Source organism: Prenolepis imparis, unplaced genomic scaffold (genome assembly GCF_030444845.1).
Source record: "Prenolepis imparis isolate NDT839.2.m4 unplaced genomic scaffold, iyPreImpa1.0 SCAF_6, whole genome shotgun sequence".
Lineage (NCBI taxonomy): Eukaryota > Metazoa > Arthropoda > Insecta > Hymenoptera > Formicidae > Prenolepis > Prenolepis imparis.
The window spans coordinates 11,404,042-11,427,798 of record NW_028141164.1 but is presented as its reverse complement, the minus strand read 5'-3'; the positions used below and the strand labels follow the sequence as shown (position 1 = coordinate 11,427,798).

General features: G+C 31.1%; 1 protein-coding gene and 1 long non-coding RNA gene across 5 annotated transcripts in view; one reads left to right on the top strand and one right to left on the bottom strand.

The window, feature by feature from the left end:
• Positions 1-23,757, bottom strand: part of LOC145936955 (uncharacterized) — a 141,034-nt gene that overhangs the window by 32,463 nt on the left and 84,814 nt on the right. Inside the window, exons 7-8 of the long non-coding RNA XR_014425455.1 lie at positions 3,459-3,540; positions 2,996-3,038 (exon numbers count right to left, since the gene is read on the bottom strand). This is a non-coding gene — a long non-coding RNA (uncharacterized LOC145936955). The remainder of the gene's footprint in view (positions 1-2,995; positions 3,039-3,458; positions 3,541-23,757) is intronic.
• Positions 1-23,757, top strand: part of LOC145936943 (1-phosphatidylinositol 4,5-bisphosphate phosphodiesterase epsilon-1) — a 129,768-nt gene that overhangs the window by 25,374 nt on the left and 80,637 nt on the right. For 3 of the 4 annotated variants that reach the window (XM_083039627.1, XM_083039624.1, XM_083039626.1), the window contains exons 2-3: positions 952-1,021; positions 7,826-7,868. The gene's annotated coding sequence lies outside the window, so the exon portion shown is untranslated. The remainder of the gene's footprint in view (positions 1-951; positions 1,022-7,825; positions 7,869-23,757) is intronic. The other variant, XM_083039625.1, reaches the window with a different exon arrangement.

Sequence of the window (23,757 nt, the reverse complement as noted above, 5' to 3'; positions counted from 1 at the left end):
ACTATAATCTTTAATAATTGTAATAATAAAAATTATAATATATATACAGAATTTTTTCAATTATTATATACATATTATAAATAATTTCTCTTTTTTTATTAATGTTGAATTTGTGTATGAAAGCTGAAAATTTTTATGTTAATTAATTTAATCGAAAATTACAATAAGGCTATAATGAAAAAATAACAGAATACTTGATCGAATAATATTAAAAAACATTGAGAAAACTCTTTAAGGAATATTAAAGTAGGAGCAAAATTCTAACTCAAATAGAATTTCGCCGTTCTAAGTAGAAGCTATAAGTGATAGTAAAATAGTTTCAAAAGAGGGTAATCTGACCTGTTTAAAGTATCAAAGTAAATGTTAAACTGAAAATCGAGATCGAAAGTAGGAGAAAAAAAATTTCAACTCGGGGTTGAGTTTTATTACGTACTTTATTATGCACGGCGTAAAGATTAAACGAGTTATCCTACACTCTCGTACACTGTTTATATGTATATCCCCTCGCGAATTCCGACGAAGAGTTTCCAGACGTTTATCCCCAAAAGCGATCGTGTATCACGAAATAATTATTCATACTCGCGGAGAGAAGTTCTCAATATATATAAGCCCCTTCTCAATCTTCTAAACGGCTTGACTTTACGATGAAGTTCGCGACTTGTTAGCTGCAATCCAATACTTTCTCTCTTCTGCGAGCAACTACACCGGGTCTCGCGAGAGCGTACGAGATTTTAACATGATTCGTCATAAGATCAACACGTTGCCCATAAAGATTTGTATGGCGGGAACAATTCAGAAGAGAAGATTTAGAATAAGAAATGTACGCAACAATCAGGAACAACGTGTTGCATATAATAGATACTGAATTCTTTCGATAAATCTTCTTTATTTTTCTTACCTGACATTTAGATGCGACATAAATATTGATTTATTATCAATTTATTTTTTCAGACGAACGGGCTAGAGATCGATTGTCAGAGAAAACCATATCACACTTTAAAGGAAACTACATATCCTGGTGGTAAGTAAAATTCGAATGATTTATTGATACGAGAAATCAGTCACAATTACGAAAAGAGCGTAAAAGAATGATTAAATAAAAATTTTCGATAAAAGAGTGCGAGATTTTGAGCATTATCACATGTATATAATGCAGCTTATCTAAATTTAAATAAAAACAGATGCTAAAATTTAGATATTTTAAAAAATTCAAATTTTTACAAAATTTTAAATAACTTTTATAGATAGTTGATTCCTTTATAATGTTATGCTGAACAATAAGATGTATTTTAATAATCGAATAATAATTAAAATTTATTTAACATTAATAATTTGAGAATTTTTAGACACTTTTAAAGTTTTTTGAAAATGCGAACAAAAAACAATCTTATTTTATCAATAATAAAACGTAGCTTAACAAAGATGACATCATATTTTACTTGTCAATACTTTATCATCATATTTTCGTATTTTATTATGTTAAAGGAACATTTACTCTGATATTACTGAAAAATGTCTGGTAATAAATAAGGAAGTAAACGTACATAACTTCTTTAGCGCCTGATGCATATTCAAATCCAGAAATGTTCCACGCGAACTCACGTAGATAATTATCACCATAAATTACAGCCACGCGAGTAATATCTCAAGTAACCGCAGTTTGTTATCTCACGGAGATACATCTATGTATATCGTACAACACGCGGCTCCGATAGCGAATCCGCGCAAAAATATCGCGTCGAGAAACGCCGGGGGATATGGATATCTTTGGGAAAACATCAGGGGACAGTAGAGTTATCTCCGTTTTCATTCGTGACGTAACAAAAGGGGCATCCCCTCGGAAAATGAAAAGGCCGCCTCACTTTTATTCCTCCACAATCCCGCGATAATTACATCAAACGACGGTACAACCGTTCGTCATCGTCTCCGTCTTCATCGATGTTTTATCTCGCCCACCCGAGAACCAATTGCTCGAACGAAATAACGAAGTTGAGCGCGCTCAAGCAGCTGCTTTATTAACTTTAATGCAAAACGAGTAAGTTCGGTGGCAAACGTCGCAAAGGATCTCTGGAGGGTAGGTGGAGTGGGTGGGTCAGGGGAAAAGCGATCGACGAGAGGAGACAGGTCGTCCCAAGCGGAAAGAACACGCGTTTGAGTTTGCATAGGGGGTGATTGTGCGGCGCAAGAGATATCGATCCCTCTCTCGCGCGAAATTCTCGCGGAGCGTAACAAATTTTTCCCGCTTCTTCTTAATCCTCCCGCAGGACATCATCCGCATTTACCGGAGCCGCGGGACCATTTCGCGCCGGCTTGATTATTGCCGTAATACAAGCGACCGGTTGCCGACGAAGCTGCTTTTCGATTCAAACGAGATTTGAAGGAAAAAAAAAAACGCAATTCTTCCTGAAAAATCGTTCCCTCCGCGCGTTTCGTGCAAAAAAATTGTCAAAGAATCGCATCTTGCAATCGTCAAAAAAAGCAAGAGTTTGCTTAGTCGAGTGTGTATGTTCTTATTTTTTTATATCATTATTTCTATTACAAGTAAATTTCATCTAAAGATATTCGCAATGCTGTGCTGTCTTTAATGATCATTATATAATTATTTTATATAAAATCGATTTTATGAAATAAAGTTCATTTATATATCTTTTTATATAAAACGTGAGGAAAACAGGGAATATTTAAAATGCAAAATATTGAATATTATTTTTATATTCAAATGTATGCGAATAGTTTAAGTGCTGCGAATTAAACGAAGCCTTTCATATATAATGCTAACTCTTGACAAGTTCTTTCTTTTCTTAGGTAGATGTTTTTTTTATAAGTACACTATTATATTTGTATACTTTCGAACGATTGCTTAGAATTTTTAAGTATCTATGCATTCTAGCGCATAAGCGAAAATTTTAAATTATAGTCCTTTTGATCCCTTGACGATTATATTTTCTTATCCATTATCTCAATATTAAAATAAAAAATGACTAATCGCACTCACCGATATCTGCATCAGCAGTGGAGTTGTAGCACGCAACATTGATCTGTAAAACAGGAAAATGTATTCGAATTAAAATACAGTTTAAAATAATTAATGTTTAAAAAATATAAATCAGATAAAGATATTTAATAAATAAAATTACATAATTTCCAAAAAAAATTTTGATTTATCTTTTAATAAGCTTCTAAAATAAATTAAATAAATAAAATAAAATAAAAAATCTATATAGTTTTTATATAAAATATATAAATTATAAATATTTTACATATACTTCAAATAATATTTATTAAAATGAAGAAAAAGAATATCTTATTGTATATAATAAATTATAAATTATATATAATAAATTATAAAAATATCACATTATGTAAGATACAATAAATCACTATCATCAGCGCGCATATAAACAAGCAATCGATTTTGCAAATAATAAATTAATTAAGTTATAAGTAGTTTGCCTTACGATTGTTCCGCCGTTGCCCGATGCTACCCTGAGCCTCCTCCTCCTCTCTTTTGTTCACTCTTTGCTGTCCCTTAATAAGCTTCTGAAACAAATAAAAAATAAATAAAATAAAATAAAAATCTATATAAAATTTTAAATAAAATCTATATAGTTTTTATGTAGATAATCTAGATAACTATAAATCTTAATAATTTATATATATATTTTACATATATTTCAAATAGTATTTTTTTTAATGGAAAATAGAATATCTTATATCACATTATGTAAAATAGATCACTATCACTAGCGCGCATATAAACAAGCAATTGGTTTTACAAATAATAAATTAATTAACTTATAAGTAGTTTACCCTACGATTGTCCCGCCGGTGCCTGATATCATCCTAAGCCTCCTCTCTTTTGTTCATTCTTTGCTGCCCCTTTATAATACTCATTTGCGAAAAGACAATTAATTACAAACGCGCGCGCAAATTAATTAACAAAATACGATGTTTGCGGGATACTTTGCACAGTAATCGCGACGTTAATCACACGTGACACGCACTTTATTATATTGCGACGTGAATAGAACAACGCGAAAAAAACACGGTCGTGCAAAGTTGCGATTTAATTAAACGCGCACAGATCTATTATTTATCATTAATAGTACATTAATAATAATTGCGAAAAATAATCGCATTTCGAGAGATAATACGAAGACACGTGGAAAGTAGAACGCGGTATTATCTGCTAACAAAGAGGCACAATACATCGATTGTTTATTAATAATGCGTATATTTTACGGATTTATGTTGAAAAACTATTCTACTCGCGTAATATCACGTGGTATTAAAATAATGGTTGATGTAATTCTCGATCATTAATAAAACGTCTTAAATAAATTACAGATCAAAAGTCTATTATTATACGACCGTTTTCTCTCATATCTCTCGTGTCGCAGTATAATAAAATGTACGTCGCGTTACGATTAACGACGAGAGTGCCGTGTAAAGTATCGCAAAGTGATTGTCGTATTTTACTAATTAGTGCACGCGCGATCGTAATTAATCGCAAATGAATGAAGAAGCAGCAAAGGAGATAGACAAGAAAGGAGGAGTAGACGGAGCCGAGATAGCAAGCAACGGCGGAGCAACCGTGAGATAATTACTACTTACACTAAATATGCAAGATGAGGATCTTTTTCTCAGATTCTTTTATCTCACATATTTTATATATTTTAAGGCATAGAGAGAAATTGAATCTAATGAAAAAAATTGTCACTTTTGTATGTTTCGTTTATTATTTAAAAAAAATTTTATATTAAAAACCCTTATATTAAATTTATAAGTTTTATATATATTTAAAAAAATATTTAACATTATTAATTTAAACTGTGTTAATTTATATAAAGTGAGAAAGAAATATAATTAGACAGAAATATTTTTAAAATATAATTATTAATTATTGAATTGAATTATTGAATCTAATGGAAAAAAATTGTCACTATGTTTCGTTTATTATTTAAAAAAAATTTTATATTAAAAACCCTTATATTAAATTTATAAGTTTTATATATATTTAAAAAAATATTTACCATTATTAATTTAAACTATGTTAATTTATATAAAGTGAGAAAGAAATATAATTAGACAGAAATATTTTTAAAATATAATTATTAATTATTAATTATTGAATTGAATTATTGAATCTAATGGAAAAAAATTGTCACTTTTGTGTATGTTTCGTTTATTATTTTTAAAAAATTTTATATTGAAAACCCTTATATTAAATTTATAAGTTTTATATATATTAAGAAAAATATTTACCATTATTAATTTAAACTATGTTAATTTATATAAAGTGAGAAAGAAATATAATTAGACAGAAATATTTTTAAAGTATAATTATTAATTATTAATTATTTTATATATTTAAAAATTTAAGAAAAATTTAATTAATTATTATTAATATTAAATCAATATTAACTAAAAATATTTTAATGGTTTATTTATAGTTTTATTAATCAGATATAATTTTTAATTAGATAAAAAATTCTTTAAGGAAATTACAATTATAAAAATTATAGAAATAAATTCATTTGTTTATTAAAAATCATGGTTTATTGAAAAATATTTAAAAATTTGTTTTGCTCAATAATAAATTAATAAATTAAACAGTCGCAATGTAATAATTATATTAAAGTAGCATAATCAATTGTTTTTAAATAAAGACTAGAATGAAGAAATTAATAAAATCTTAAATCTAAATTTAAAAAAATTAAATTTAAATTTTAAGTTACAATGTGTTTAAATAAAAATTATGAGACTAGATCTCCCATAGAATTTTTTATTATTTTTAAAATTAATAAACTTTTTAAATAATTAAAAATAATTTAAATTTATATTTAGAATTAAGCGGATTATTAAATGTTATAATTTTTAAAGTGTGTATACCTATGTAAAATTATACAAACATTAATTTCTAATAAATTTTTTCATAAAAAAAATGTATTAAAATATTAATTGTTTTAAGAACAATAACGTTATATTTTTAAAAATATTATATTAATAAAAATATTTGCAACCTCGATATTGAATTACAAAACAAATTTTGAGTGGAGTAAATCAATATTTTAATCTGCGAAGCTAATAAAATCTTGTATTCAGATTTATAAGCCAGATGAAATTCTATCTATAATACTGAAATTGTTTCACTGATATTTAATAGTGTGTATATATATATATATATATATATATATATATATACACACACATATGCATGCGCGCGCTTCGAATTATGATTGCGCGGGACGAAATAATCATCATGCTATCACGTAATATATTATATTTAAATAATGCAACAGTCTGATACTTATTTCGATATTTCTGATACTACACACTTACTTACAGAGAAGATATTTAACTTAATTTTTCCCGACAAATTTAAATACTCACTTTAATAATGGTGATATTGAAGCTACATCACGCGAACTTGACGAAACCGTTGCATATTCACACCGATGTGATATTACTATATTGACGCATAATATAACGCTACGATTTCAACACTCCCGATGCTACGATTTCAACACTCCCGATGCTACAATTTCAACACTCCCGATGCTACGATTTCAACACTCCCGATGCTCCCGATACTCTCGATACGTTTACTTCCGCGGACGCTATTTATTCGCGATATTTTATGTATATAATTTACAATCGTAACTCGCAAATACGATGAGATGATTATGTTATTTTTGTTGCAAGTATAATCGCTCGCGAAACTGTGCAGATATAATGATGCTTGAGTATCGAGAATTATGAATATCGAAAAACGAAATCAGAGTGATCGTTGCAATTGATGCTGTGAATGTTACTGTTATATATATCAACCATTACATTATGATACCGAGTCTTACGACTGCAGTATCATAAAGTAATGATACATAACAATGACATCCACAGCATCAATTGCAGCGATCACTGATTTCGTCCGTTGATATTCATATTTCTCGACATTCAAGCGTGATTATATCTGCAACACAACAACACCCGGTACCCGGCACTACGAATGACCGCGGAGTAATACACAGTAGATGCGCGCGCAACGCCACCTTGACGTCCGATTCCACAGTTTCGCAATGACAGCTGTATGTCATTAGCGCGCATTTGCAAACTCGGTATCGCGGAATTGGACCACAATGCTCGAGCGGAATTCGAACTTGAGAGATTCTGTAATCTATGGCGCGCGATTATTTCTGGCATATAAAAGTGTACGTGTAATGTAGATTAAATTTCGATCGATTAACGAGTGTCGAAGCGGAATCAATTCATTACTGTAATTAATGCTGTCATCGCTATAATCATAATTATATATACGGTATTGTATATTAAGGTATTATACACTATATATATATATTATCCTAAAAATTATTTATTTGTTGGTTATATTCGAGTTACAATTTTAAATTATTGATAATAAATATCATTTATTTTGTAAGTAAGCATGTAGTATCGAAAGTGTCGAGGAGAAAATCATGAGGAGATTGTCATATTATGGGCAAATATAGTATAGGTATTATAAAAATGAGAACAAATAACAATTCTGTTAAGCAAATTTTGCAGGCTCATAATTTATAAAAGTTTATATCTAAATAAATTTTTTGTTTCAAAATTATGTACTCCTATTTATTAAATCTATTCAAAAGATTAATAAAAAAATTTCTTTGTGCGTGGATTATTTTGTGAAATATTAATTATTTTTAACTTTACGTTCTCTCTCTCTCTCTCTCTCTCTCTCTCTCTCTCTCTCTCTCTCTCTCTCTCTCTCTCTCTCTCTCTTTAATGTATTAATTAAATATTAATTAAATATATTTGTATTTTACAGATCAATATTGTGTACTACAACTTCACCATTACGCATCGTATCGGTGAGTAATAAATTATTTTTCGTTTAAAGATAATGTAGATTAAGACGATAAAAAATAGTTTGTTAAAAATCAAAGAGCCTGAAAGAGCTCACTGTAATCTAAAACTCTCATTCATATGCATGCAAAAACGTAAATTAAATATTTTTAGCGGTCGTCCACATTTTCTTTCATGTTCTATCTATATAAATAATACTGCAATATTATAAAACATTTCTTTATTTGTAATATTTATTACGAAAGAAATATTAATTCTGAATTATAAAAGTACAAAGAATAATTTACGATAAGTAAAAAGATAAATAATTTTTCTAGTTAAAAATATTATCATTCATGTTCTTTTCATTAAACTTTACTTGAAAATCGTGGATACTGAATAAAATAAATCACAATTTAAGTCAGATTTATGAACTTGAATAACACTTGCAAATATTTCCATGTATATCTGTCTATATTAAGTATATCGATCAATATTTTCATATTCTAATAATATTGTAATGCTCTTTAATATTGAAGAAAACACTTAGCCTGTGAAACAAACAAGCTTTTATTTACGGGTATTTATTAATTTTATAGTAATGGGATTGGAAATATAATCAATGATACAGTTATATGTATGTTGGGGACAAAACTCCTGAAGCTATGTACAACAAATTAGAGACAGCGACATAAAAAAAAAAAGAATAAGAGCACAAGTAAAAAAGACGTAGAACGAGCACACTGCGCCAATTTATCGATAAAAGCAACCTCCACGAGCAGTTGTTATCAATTTTTTTTTATTGCTAGTTTTCCAAATAATTTTAATGAAATATTGGAGAAACTGGTTGCGGTTCGGCCGAGACTGCTCTTTTCTCTTCTCTTCTCTTCTCTCGTGCTCGCATCAGCTAGTTTGTATCTCTTTTACACACTGGCTGGAATTTCATTAGTTCAAAGCTTTGTTGTTCGATCGATTGTCGCGGATATACATCGTTGAGAGAAAATACAAAGAGTATCAAAATAATTATCTTAATATCACCATCTTTGGTTTAATTAATTAGAAACTGATAGAGAGAGATAATAACTCGTCTAAGAAATAATATGGCTGTCAACATCTGTCATGAAATTATCATATTCCATGAAAAACACATTTATACAACATTTATAATTGAAACTAACAATATTATTTTAATTTTGTACAAGTCGTTTACTTATAAATATCACTAGGCAATATTTGAAGAGGATCATTAATTATTTACTTACATAAATAAAGTTGTGTTTCTTTCCATTTTTGACGCGAAAGAAAACTCTTAAATTATTTCGAATGATTAATAAAATTTTATTTTCTCCATAAAATGAGAAAATTATATAATTATTGAACTCTGATCATGGAAATATTTCTAAAGTTGATTAAAAGCCTTATTCATATAATAAATGTGTATTAATTGCGAAACACATTGTGTGTTATTTATTCCTCTGTGAAAATAATTTCGTTACATTGTGCCAAGTCAAGTGGTTTGATTTGAAATGAAACTGGAAAGTTTCAAAGAGGTGTCAAAAATGTCAGATTAAAATATTATATTTTAATTGTCGATAAAAACATGTATACGATATAAATGATAACAACAAAATAAATGAAAAAGCAATTGCGCGAATTTTTAGGATTCTTGCGAGAATTTATTGCACATAAAAAAATAACACAAATTTAAATATAATATAATTAAAATACACTGAGATTTTCTCTTAAAATTAACCTCCAAAAATCACTAAACTGCATAGTAAAATTAATCAAACATATTTTATATTTTATTGTAATAGAGATATTATTATTTTTATTATGATAAATATTAATCAAAGAAATTTCTTTATATCATAAAATTATATCATAAAATTCTTTCCATATCATATATTGTCCCACGATTACCATGATTTTCAGGGTAAATTCTATTGTAAAAGAAAATTCTCTCTGTGTACAGATATACTGTAATTCACTGTTATATGGAAACATCGGTTTTAAGCTTAATACATTTGAAGCTTTTCAGCTTTAAATAAGATATGACAGAACTTCCTTTTCAGAGAAATTTATTTCGTTAGTAAAATATACATATATGTGTAATCCATTAAATGTATTAAATTGCATTTAAGTATAAGCGCTTCAAATGTACTGCTAAATCTCGCTATTTCTCTTACAGTTCTCGAGAAAATTAATTTTATATCAATTTTAATATGCAATACCATAAAACTTTAAACGCGTTTGTAAAAAGAAAAGTCAATGAATAACGATGAATTTCATACAATAACGAGCAGATTCATAATGTTTACATTTCCCTTGATAAATTTGCGGCATTTATGTGCCGTCCATCCATTCGCATATTGTACGCTACGTTTCCCCACATAAATCTCACCGTTCGTAACTTAATCACATTGGATTTATCACATAGTGCTTGCATTCTTGTTTGTGAACAATAAATCGTCCGAATTGCCGCATCAATAGACTATAAAAAAATGACGCTGTTATTAAGCATATATTTGTCTTATTAGGATTACATCGTCTAATTTTACGAGAATTAAGTACAATTGAAAAGAATCCGTCAACTGTACTTGTCTTTATTTAGAGACGCTTTGATTAATTCATTTTTCTCTGTTTTTTTAACATTTAATCATTCTAAATATCTGTTTACATGACTCTGTAATCAAATTGAAATTCTGTTAAAGTCGGTTTAAAATTACATAATGAATAAGATCTGATTCTCATTTCGCGCGCGTGTGAGAGAGAAACAGAAACAATCTCTAACTTTCATTATTTATAAGTTAAAAACTATTACTGCTTCCATAACAGATAATTTAAGGAAAAACATTTCTTTTTAAATTGATAAAGATACTTTTTTCAAATATAATACACAGAAATTATGAGTGAGAAAAAGCTTACTTGCTTTGTAGTGTTATATATTTAAATAATTTTTAAAAAATCTCTATATGAATATATAATTTATACAATACTTATTAAAGTACATTTGCTGGGAATGAAGGAGACAGTTTGATATTCTCCATTATAGACATCGCGAAAGATTAACGAAATGCCGCTGCTAAAAGCGGCGGAGACGTAGCTGTAATCTGACAATGAGTGACAACCACGATGGCAATCATGTCGGACGTCAAGTAGAATAGGTCCCGTTGTAGCAGCCTTCTAGCTAGGTAACGCCAACTATAGTGAGGCCAAAGATTATGTAACTACTGTAACAAGCTGACACAGGCGCACGATACGAGAACAAAGGTCGATTTAAAATTTAAAAGCCAGTATTACTATTTACAATTTACAAAAATTCACTAATTATTTTTTATGAGAAAAAAACTCATAGATGGAAAAAAAATTATTATTACACAGAGAGAATTTTCTCTTAGAATTTACCCTGAAAATCAGGTAATTGTGAGACAATATGGTATGGAAAAAATTTTATGCTGATTAATATTTATCACAATAAAAACAATAATATCTATTATTTATTACAATATAATATAAAACATGTTTGATTAATTTCACTAAACTGCATAGTAAAGTATGCATAGTACTAATGCAGTTTAGTAAAATTAATCAAACATGTTTTATATTATATTGTAATAAATAATAGATATGATTGTTTTTATTGTGATAAATATCAATCAGAGAAATTCTCATAAAATTCTTTCCATATTATATTGTCCCACGATTACCATGATTTTTAGGATAAATTCTAAGAGAAAATTCTTTCAGTGTACATATATATATTCACTGGCAGATGGGGGGGGAGTTTGAGGTTAACCCCCCCCCCCTTGCAAATTAAAAGAAACAGTTTTGCTGAATTTGTTTAAAAAATATAAATAAAGAAAAACAAACATTAAAGAGCTATCGACGTCAGGATCCGCTAGTGTATATATATAAGTATAAGATACACTGTAAATTATACTCATTACGCATTCAAGGAGTTAAGTATAGATTAAGTCAGACATAGGACGAAATGATGAGATAATTTCATTGCACGAAAATAATTAGGTGAAATTCTTTATATGTATATAATATATATTATATAGATACAAAGAATTTCGCCTAATTATTTTCGTGCAACGAAATTATCTCATTATTTTGTCGTATGTCTGACTTAATCTAAACTTAACTCCTTGAATGCGTAATGAGTATAATTTACAGTGTATCTTATACATACATATTGTATATATTATATAGATATAAAGAATTTTGCCTAATTATTTTCGTGCAACGAAATTATCTCATCATTTGGTCGTATGTCTGACTTAATCTATACTTAACTCCTTGAATGCGTAATGAGTATAATTTACAGTGTATCTTATACATACATATTGTATATATTATATATATATATAAAGAATTTCGACTAATTATTTTCGTGCATGAAATTATCCATTATTTCATCCTATGTCTGACTTAATCTATACTTAACTCCTTGAATGCGTAACGCATACGACGAAATGATGAGATAATTTCGTTGCAAGAAAATAATTAGGCCAAATTCTTTATATCTATATAATATACATATATATATATATATTTATATAAAAGTATAAGATATACTGGAAATTATACTCTACTCATTACACATTCAAGGAGTTAAGTTTAGATTAAGTCAGACATAGGACGAAATGATGAGATAATTTCATTGCACGAAAATAATTAGGTGAAATTCTTTATATGTATATAATATATATTATATAGATACAAAGAATTTCGCCTAATTATTTTCGTGCAACGAAATTATCTCATTATTTTGTCGTATGTGTCTGACTTAATCTAAACTTAACTCCTTGAATGCGTAATGAGTATAATTTACAGTGTATCTTATACATACATATTGTATATATTATATAGATATAAAGAATTTTGCCTAATTATTTTCGTGCAACGAAATTATCTCATCATTTGGTCGTATGTCTGACTTAATCTATACTTAACTCCTTGAATGCGTAATGAGTATAATTTACAGTGTATCTTATACATACATATTGTATATATTATATATATATAAAGAATTTCGACTAATTATTTTCGTGCATGAAATTATCCATTATTTCATCCTATGTCTGATTTAATCTATACTTAACTCCTTGAATGCGTAACGCATACGACGAAATGATGAGATAATTTCGTTGCAAGAAAATAATTAGGCCAAATTCTTTATATCTATATAATATACATATATATATATTTATATAAAAGTATAAGATATACTGGAAATTATACTCTACTCATTACGCATTCAAGGAGTTAAGTTTAGATTAAGTCAGACATACGACGAAATAATGAGATAATTTCGTTGCACGAAAATAATTAGGCAAAATTCTTTATATCTATATAATATATACAATATGTATATATAAGATACATTGTGTAAATTATACTCATTACGCATTCAAGGAGTTAAGTTTAGATTAAGTCAGACATAGGACGAAATAATGAGATAATTTTGTTGCACGAAAATAATTAGGCGAAATTCTTTATATCTATTATATATAATATATACAATATGTATGTATAAGATACATTGTAAATTATACTCATTACGCATTCAAGGAGTTAAGTATAGATTAAGTCAGACATAGGACGAAATAATGAGATAATTTCGTTGCATGAAAATAATTAGGCGAGAAATTCTTTATATCTATATAATATATATATATATATATATATACACTGGCGGATCCTGGAGGGGTAAACCCCCCCCCCCCTACAAATTAAAAGAAACAGTTTTGCTGAATTTGTTTAAGAAATATAAAGAAAAACAAACATTAAAGAGCTATCGACGTCGTTGATCCTGGAATAAAAGCTAATCATGAAACCAAAAATATTAAATAAAATAATTTTGCAAAACCCCCCCCATTAACGACGTCAGGATCCGCTAGCGTATATATTATATATAAAACTTAATTTAATTTTATCAAGATCACACGATCCAATCGTTTTTTCATAGTGACTGCTTTCGTCTCGATTCTTTATTATTGGCGCATTATTAAAAAAGTTGCGAGAGTAGCTGACGTTTTTACTTTTCTCAGTTCTTAGCTAACATCCGCTGCATCATTCGTTTTTTATCGCCTCTCGGTGTCTATTCGGGTTCCCTGACCGGACTGTATATGTTATAAAGTTTAAGCGACAAGCTTCCCCGTTCTCTCTCGCGATTTCCTTTCCCGTCGAGGTTGAGACACTCTCTTACTACTTTCTCGACTTTCATCGCGTTTTCCCGCGCGTTTTATTCCCTTTATTCGAATCCAAAGAAGCGGAGTTAGATTCTTTCGCGCGCAACGGCGTCGAAAATATCATTATTCCAGTTAAGAGACTCGATTAAACGAGTTCATTCTGTTCTTCAACTTCTTAACACATGCATTTCAGTTATATTAATATAAAACCGATCTTGAACGTAGAATAATATATTAATATTATCAAAATTTCCGGAAAATAGAAATATATCAGTTCACGAGGTCTCATGTCGACTTCTATACTCTATCTCTAACGACGCGAATAATTATACATAAAAATTTTAAGTCTTCTGCAATGTTCTATCTTGTCCGTCGAGCTCCAAAGATATCGCCTCCAAAAATCGCCGATTTTATCATCGTGTTACACACTTCTGTATGTACACAAAGCCGCGAAAGAACAACAGAGAGGAGGAGGAATTGGTTCCTTTCTTTCTCTGAATGGACACGTGTACATACACGCGGCGAAGAGATAGAGAGAAAGAGTGAAATCTTACGGACGTGACGGGCTTGCCAAGAATGATACAGATAAATGCGATGTGATGCAGGGCATGCACCGTGTGCACTTTCGCGATGTGACTTTGCACAGCCGCCCACGCGAACGTGGCGCGGCTTCCGCGTGGGTGGCTGTTTATGCACATACGTGGGGATATATGACCGGAAAAACCACCTACACGGCGTATACAGCTTTATCGCGACACGAAACGAAATTGTAGACTCATCCATCGATCTGGAACGCCGACTTCTGCCACCTTATGATCGATGATAAGCCCCGACGATATCGTCCCGCGCTCGCTCGTTAATTCTCTCGTATATGCGCGTATTATGTATATATATATTTTTTTTTTTCGAGAGAAAAAAATGTTTGTACATGCGTAATCGCCGGTTTGTGCTTTGCTCGACCTGAATATCGTTGCTCGTTATTTAAGGCTAAAGGGGAATATATTCGGTTACTTCATTACGCCCATTCGTTTGAGAAAGATGCGTGTAACGGGATAATCAAAGCCGTACTTGTGTGGGTGTATACTTTGTTCGCCTCTCTCCTTTAACTCTCTCGAAATTTAAAATATTCCTCTTTCGACAGAGCTCTCTTTTGATTTGTATCCATCCTCGACGCGGTATCCATATTTATCTCAACGCGTTTCAACGCGTGGCTGCTGACGGGGTCAGCGAGAGAGAGAGAGAGAGAGAGAGAGAGAGAGAGAGAGAGAGAGAGAGATTACTTTGCCTCGTAGATGTTTACTAAATTGCAAACAGTTCGCAATTGAAGCTCGCAATTAAAACTCGCCGGCGGAAGCGGTTAACCTTTCGTAAAGAAACTTGAGATGCACGGGACGCGAAACGATCCGGAACACTCGACTCAAAGCTTCCACAATGGGCGCCTGGGTAAAGTGACTTCAAAGGCTATCGCCTGCATATTTTAACATAGCAAATGGATTCGCATTTGTGCTGCGCATTTCGCGCGACGAAAGCAGCTGTACGCAAAACATCTGAGGGAGTTTTGCAAAATTTGGTTTCGAGGGAAGGATTTCGAAACATTCGCGCATTTGATAACGGTATTAACAGTCCTTTCCGCGCTTGATCTGCCCTATGTGTCTCCATTATTGAACGACAACGAAATTGTGAATTTAGCGATAGCGCGAAAATACATTTTGGAATTAGAAGAATTTACTTTTCACGCTTTACGGGCGTTTTAATTAAAAATAATGGCGAGAAGAGTCATCTATTCGAATGAGAACAATACGCTGTTGCGTTTGTGTAAACTTTCAGAGAAACAATGCAGTCCAATATAGCTAGTTTTCACACTCTACGCACTTTTTTTTCATTTTCGCATGGCGAAATCGGACGCGAACAGACGATTATTATAACTTTTGTGCGATGTTAAAATATACGTGATATTGGATTTTAAACTACTTTAAGTGTCCATATTCCATTTCTAAAATGTTCTATTTGCTCTATTGATATTTTATTGAGACAAAGAAATGATAGTCTAAAGGTGCGTGGTTGCAGATATGCACTTTGCAAGATGTAAAAATTTCACGAAATTTTCATAGTTGTACCTTTCATAGCGTGCAAGTTTTCGCGTTCATATACGATTCTTTACGCAGTCATTCAGTACGTTTCCTGAAATTGGATGGAAAAAGCCAATCGGGATCAGTCATTCTGCTTCGTGATCCAACGTGATCACGAAAAAGTTTCGAGCAAAATAGATGGAATTCGGAAGTCGAGAAAGTCGAAGGATATGCTGAGCGATTTTATATGTAAATGTTAAATTTTATACATATTCGCGATTCACGCAAATTAATCGAAAACGTCAAATATTATTTACGACCGGTATATGAGATTATACATATAATTAAACATTCATATTTCATCTCTTAGTAAAAAATAAATAAACGTACAACAAGAAAGAGTCACAAAATAATACCTAATAATTGATAATTGGAGCTAAAACAGTCTAGCAGAATATATAAGTTTTATAAAAGTTTTATAAAAGTTAATTGAAAGGCAAAATCAATAATTCGAGATACTCTTGTCTTTAAACTAAATAATGCAGGTACACACATAAATAATTATTACATCAATGAAACTCAGTGATCGTCTGTAATAAAAAAAAGGTAAATTGTTCAGAAAAAAATTCATCTTTCTTAAAAAAATTATATAATATTACTGTAATAAGACATTAATGATAATAATACTTATATACATATCTATTAGGTATAAAAATTATTATTATCAGATAGTAATAATAACTTTCTCTCTCCGTCTTGTTGAGAGGGAGGAAAGCGCGTGTTGAGGAATCGAGAGCTTATAATCCCCTTTGGAAGGATTCCCAGTCTTGCGTTAACATGGCCGGAAGTCGGAGGAGAGTACATTCTCTCGTTGCAATCCGTGCACGTTCCGTCTAACAGGTACATAAGTACCGGTTTTGAGGAAACGGGAAGCCGCACGAATTCCCCATAAGACGCCTTTGAATCCGGAGTAAGGAACACCGACGGACCGAGAGACACTCGCTAAGTAAGTAATCGCGAGTCGCGCAGACCGTCGCCCGAAGGGTGGTTTGACGATTTCGCAGGGTTGCTCGCCTCGTTTCACGGATTCCCGGAGGTTGTGTCGGGAGACGACGTTATATACGCCGTTGGATTCCCATTGTTGGTAGTAAAAGCGACCGTAAGCTCATAGAACACGGATCTCTCGTGAGACGGGCGGTTAAAGTCAAAATACGTCGGCAAAACGCGTTCTTCAAGATTTTTAAGTGCGTCCTCGCAAAGAGATTTCACCCGAAACGATCGCTACTCGGGGAGAAAAAAAGGGGAAAAGGGGAATACCACGTTAAACAAATTATAAAAAAAATATTACAAGATTACATGAGCAATAAATATAATTTTACATACTTTTTTACAATGTAATAGCGTTTAATGAAAAACTCGAGCAATTATTTTTCAAGCTGATTGAAAATGATTTTCATTTTGTAGGAAGCGACGATAAGATTGCTTCAAGATTTTCTTTGCATTGTAGTAAAAGAGATTTTAAAGTGTGTATTTTTGAAGAAATAAGACAAACACTGCGAATAGCTAAATATTTAAACTAAAGCTGAGGTTTAAAGATATTTTCAAACATTATTTATAGAATAATTTTAAAATGTTTTTATTCGCTCTCTCTCTATTTCAAGATTGATTCTGCTTATGCAATTTAACACAAAATTCCAGAATATGAAATAAAGTTGAAATATAAAGCAGACGCATTTAATTTTTTCAGACAAATTTTTATATCTCATAGTGTAAAAATACTATTTGTATGAAATATCTCGCTTTGGAAAGTAGCATCAACTGTAAATCAACAGTAACAATAAGAATATAACTATATTTGTCTTACTTTATTGATGTATTTATCGATATGAGAATACTTTCAATTTACAAAATTCAACACTTCACTGAATGTAAAAATATATAATAATATTTTGTTAATGGAAATCTTTCTAAAACAGTTACAATTCACTAAACGTAATAATTTTATTAATTAGAATCTTTATGTATGTAAATATATTATTATATACAGAGAGAATTTTCTCTTAGAATTTATCTTGAAAATCATGCGGTAATCGTGGGATAATATGGTATGTAAAGAATTTTATGAGAATTTCTGTGATTAATATTTATCACAATAAAAATAATATCTATTACAATATAATATAAAATATGTTTGATTTATTTTACTATGCAGTTTAGTAAAATTAATCAAACATGTTTTATATTTTATTGTGATAGATATTATTATTTTTGTTGTGACAAAAATATTAATCAGAAAAATTCTCAAAATTCTTTCCATACCATATTGTCCCACAATTACTATGATTTTTAGAGTAAATTTTAAGAGAAAATTCTCTCAGTGTACTTGCTATAAATTAGAATTATCACAAAAATTGCAAGCAGAGAATATTTTGAATAATCTTGGAAAAACCATGAGGCATTGCGCATACGTAGGTCGGAGACTTTCGCAGTGGTGAAACCGTAACTATAGTCGAGCACGACAAACGTATCCGTCGAGCAGGGATGCTAGTCGCGTTGCATCAGCGCGTGGCTGAACATACAAGGATTTATGTCGGGTCATAAATAAGAGGACCAACTGATACGAGATGCTTGTGAGCATTTCGCGTATCGACGATACGCGGTGTGTGTCTTTCGAAGACGCTTATATATTCCGAAACGCACTTTCGAGGAAGAAATTCTTCGCTAAACTTTCGGATAAAAATGTATATTTATATATGATACGTTTGTGTAGACATTGTTAAAGTTTAAGATATGTAAACTCTGCGCGTACCTAGAACTTTTTTCTTACAACTGCATCTTAATAAGGCACAAAAGTTTACAAAAGAAATTATCTCTCAGCAATATGATTTTTATAAACCGAAAGTATTTTCTGGAAAAAAAAAAAGATATGTAAATTACGTGTTTTTATTTAATTATCTAATATTTTTTATAATATTATAGTATTTCATATTATAAATAATAAATATCTAAAAATAATAAATATCTACTGAACGTGACAGCAATCGCGTTAAATTAACAAAAAAACTGCACACTTTCTATTTTACGCGTTTCGATTTCCATTTAAATTTTGCACATATTTCTCTTTAAAAATATATGTATCTGTCTCGCCTTATAGATATATTATTCGTTTCATGTCAGATCTACAAATATCTCGAAGCACATATCCAAATCGAACGAAATTTATAGCGATGTGTTCTTATAATAAATTTGTAGAAATTACAGTATCTATTGCGACAAGCAAAGTTACCTACAGAATTTTCATATATCGAGTTGAAAGAGAGAAATTTGAATATATAAGAGTTCTCTCACACACATTTACATACACATCCTTTGTCTCGAAATTGCTATGCTACCGATGGCGCGTTAGATCGACGAGCTTGAAATAGAAAAGATTGTTCGTCCTTGTTAGCCTAGCTTATCGAAGAGGATCATTATCGATTATGTCAGATAATGAGGATAAGGATAAAGCCTCGCGGTTACGTAATAGGTGCAACGATCTGATAATAATGGATAGAATGAGATCAGGGGACGTGATTATCCGTTTCTCTCTTCCGTTCCATCTGTGTCGATAATTTGCAACTAATAATCATCACCGTATTTTCAATAGAATGCTCTTAACAATTCATAATAATAATGCAAAATAGATACAATAAGCCTCCTACATATTTAATATATATATACACATATGTGTTTCTAATTTCCGGCAGAAATTTATCAAAATATTAATATTTCTACATGAGATGAAATAATTAAATAATGTAATTATCGTAATATATGTAATTGCACACGAGAGTAATTATTTATTAATTATTCGATTTGTCGATTATTATGCAGGAGATTTGGGCAGCAGTTTAGCGACATAAATGTTATATTGGGCGAATCGTTTAAATTCGCATTAAAACAATCGCTTTAAAAAAATTAAGAGACTACAATTGGATCATCTTTACACGCTCATTATGTATGTCGTAAAGACAACACTCTTTTGCATAATTCGACTTCTTATGTATTCACGCGATCATGTTTTTGAAGCAGTTGCTTCTTCCTTCCAAGTTCCGTTGTGCCTTGGAAATATATTGTAATTGATTGTAAAACTGACTATAATAGTAACGCTCAAAGACGATAGTTCAACATGTGACATTGATTTAATTTACGGTACACTTAGCGCGATATTTAATTAATGTTGAAAATCCAGACTAGAGTAGAATAACAGATTAAGTTAAGCTAAAATATCCGCGTATATCATTTTTCGCCCATAATTATATTTCAACGTGATATAAAATTTCAGAATTTTTTACGAGAACCACGAAAAAAATAGTATTATAATAAAACGGCTGGATTTCGCATTAGTAGATATATTCTCGCAAATTCTTTTATTCCGCAAAATGGAAAGGAAATGACTTATATCGCTATTCTGCTCAACGTTTCGTGCATGAATAACGAATCAGATTCTGCACATATAAAATTCTGTCCGCTCGGAAATTAACGTGAATCACACGAAAACGTAGCTTTATACGAAAGAGAGAAAGAAGGGAGGGGAAAAAAAAGGACAGTGGACAAACTTAAATCAACACGCTCCAGAAAAGATAAAAGCCGCCGGAAAAGAGGCGAATGGAAAGTTTCCCCGCGTTCTCTTGCCGGTCCTCTTTCCACGATGTACTTTTTCGACTCCCTCTGTGTTTCCGAGAGAAGAAGAAGAAGAAGAAAAAGAGTCTAGGACGTTATCGAGATGTGAACGAACGTATTATAAAGGCAAATAATTTAAATGCCGGCTAAATTTGAACTCTTCGCCGAATGACGGAATGCGAAAAACAGAGAGGGAGGGGGAGGAGGGAAAAAAAAGATTCGAATAGATTCAGGTCCGGCAATAAGGTCATTCCGCTTCGGTTCATACCGATTGCCTCTCTATTCACTACGATATTAACTGCTGAACCCATTTCTGTTTTTCCCTCGTCCTCGTCTCTCTGCGCATCTCTCTCTCCCTTCCTCCCTCCCTTTACCCTTCTCTCTCCCGCGATTCTCGTAACCTTTCATTCTTTCCTTTCATCTCTCGCCTCTCCGCGTCTCTCCCCCGCGTCGACATACTGTCTATTCAAATTCGCCTTCTGCGCGGCACGTTTCGTCCGACCATTGAGGTGAGAGTGCACGGCGCGCAATTTAAGGAATCAATTAAAGTCGTTCTTGCCTAGCGGCCTCGGGACAATATGTCCCACCGCTTTTCATTCACCTCGCGAGTCTGAATAAAACGCCTAATAACAAGAAGATATCTTTTGGTAGCGCAATTTCGCAATCTTTGCTCTAAAATCATTCTTGCATGCGAATCTGCTGCAAATTAAAACGTCGTACGTTGATATATAATACGCAGAAACTTGTGTACATTTTCTATCGTGTACAAATAGTTCGCCGCACGTGACTTGGCGCGAGACGCGAAATCGTGTCCCTTGATAAGTGAGAAAAATATTATAGTCGTGCGACGAAGAATATGATATACGTTTAGATTTTATTCTTTTATCTCGATTATGCATATAGGTACAACTTATAATGTATTTAAAATTTCAATCGGATAAAAATATTTGAAATTGCACGTCTGTCTTTTCGAAATCAGGTCAGGGAAAGAGAGAAAGGACAACATAAAAATTCATTAACAAATCCAAGGCGAACGAGGTACGATCAATCTTTGTGTTGTTGAGTCTCCGAGAGATAAACCGATGCGGTAAAAGATAACACGACAGGAGAATTTCTAGTGACATCGAGGGACCTTAAGATAAACAGGGAAGAGCTTACACAAGATATTTCTAGTCCGACCCATTTATACTGCCGAAAGCTAATGAGGAGAGGATTCTGAGGGATTTCAAAGACTGCCTCTTTCACCGCGCGCAAATCGGAACCCGAAAAAAGCGGACTTGAAGTAGCTATAGGTTTCTGATCTCTCACTCAGCCGAAGTATGTTTTTCCTACTTCTTTTGGTCCGTTTATAACGTCTACTTAGCCAAGCTTCGGTCAGCCAATTAACCAAAATTTATGAGCTTTCAGAGCTAAGCTACTGCCCAAATAAAGCGCGTCAATCGTTTTTTTTAATTGAAAAATCTGTATTTACAAGAGAAACCCTTCTTAGAAAAGACATTTATGAAAAGAAATATCTTTGCTTCGGGATAATTTTGAATACATTTCTTTCTTCACTAGACTAAAATACGTTCAAATAAAAGCATTTTAAACAAACTATACAATTATGTAATATATAATACCTAAAAAAATATACAAAAAAAGGAAGTTTCTTTATATGGAAACACAGAATGTGTGTGTACACATTAAAAATTAAATTATATCTTTACGTAACAATTTACACATTGAAAGCTAAATCATATCTATTAATATATTAGGTTAAAAGCCCAAGGTTTAACTTTTATTATCAATTGACCGGCAGATTCAATCGTGATAGAATCATCGTGAGAATCAATTGATTAGTGCTCGTATTTTATTTTAGACATTATTTATTTTGCAGAAGCTACTATACTTAAAATGGTGCAAATGTCAATCTTATTTGCGCAATTAATCTTTAACCACTCTGATACAGTTCGTTCGTTCGATTGCTTTATTAATAGAGAGAACAACAGAATACGACTCTTCTTTGATAAAAATTCTTTTCCAGAAAATAAAATGAAGCACAAATGCACGACAAAATGCTAAGTTAAGAGCATATCATACATATCTTAAACATGAAAGAGATAAAAATGTTATTATAAATACAACTAGATTTTTAAACGCTGTTTTCTCGAAATTATTTCATAATATTGAGATAGCAATTTCTACAAAAATACTTCAAACATGCAAACTTTGCGATGCTTTACTTTTGCAGAAAAGATTTTCAAAGGAGCATTATTGCAAATATCATAGAAATATATAATTAAAGGAGAAACAAATGATATCATTAAAAAAAATTAATGATGTTATGTTTGATCGCAAATATCAATGATTAAGCATTACAAAAGATTAATGGAAGATTTGTTTCCAATTTGAAGATTCGCACGAATCGATATATCACACAATCGTTTAATCAAAATAATTCAAATTAAAAAAAAACAAAGATTTAATAATTATCTTTATGGTATGTTTTTGTATACATTGCAATTAGCTAAACAAACATTGGTAATGAAATAATCATTATAAAATAGATATATTCTTGAATATCTATGCATCAAAACTCTTTTATATGATTATCGACATCTTTCAAGAGATGTAAGTTCGCGATACATTTGTGGAAATATGAATTATTCCAATATTTATGGAAGGGAAAAGAGCCATTCATTAATATAATGAAGGTGTTAAAACGATGCTTGCAGAATGGTATGGCACAGCATTTCGCGCCATGGATGCAATTATAAAATCATTGATTAACGAAGATCGTTAATTATCGGAATTTAATTACGGCTTGTTCTCGCCATTAGGAAGTTTCCCGCAGCTTTTAGTTAACAAAATCGTTTCACAGTCTCGGCAAACGCGTCATAATATATTAGAAGGAAACCGATCGATAATGCTTTGAATTTCAGCTGTGCTGTTCGTGATTGCTAAAAATTATTCTCGTATTGCTCCGGAAGAAAATCACACGAGAA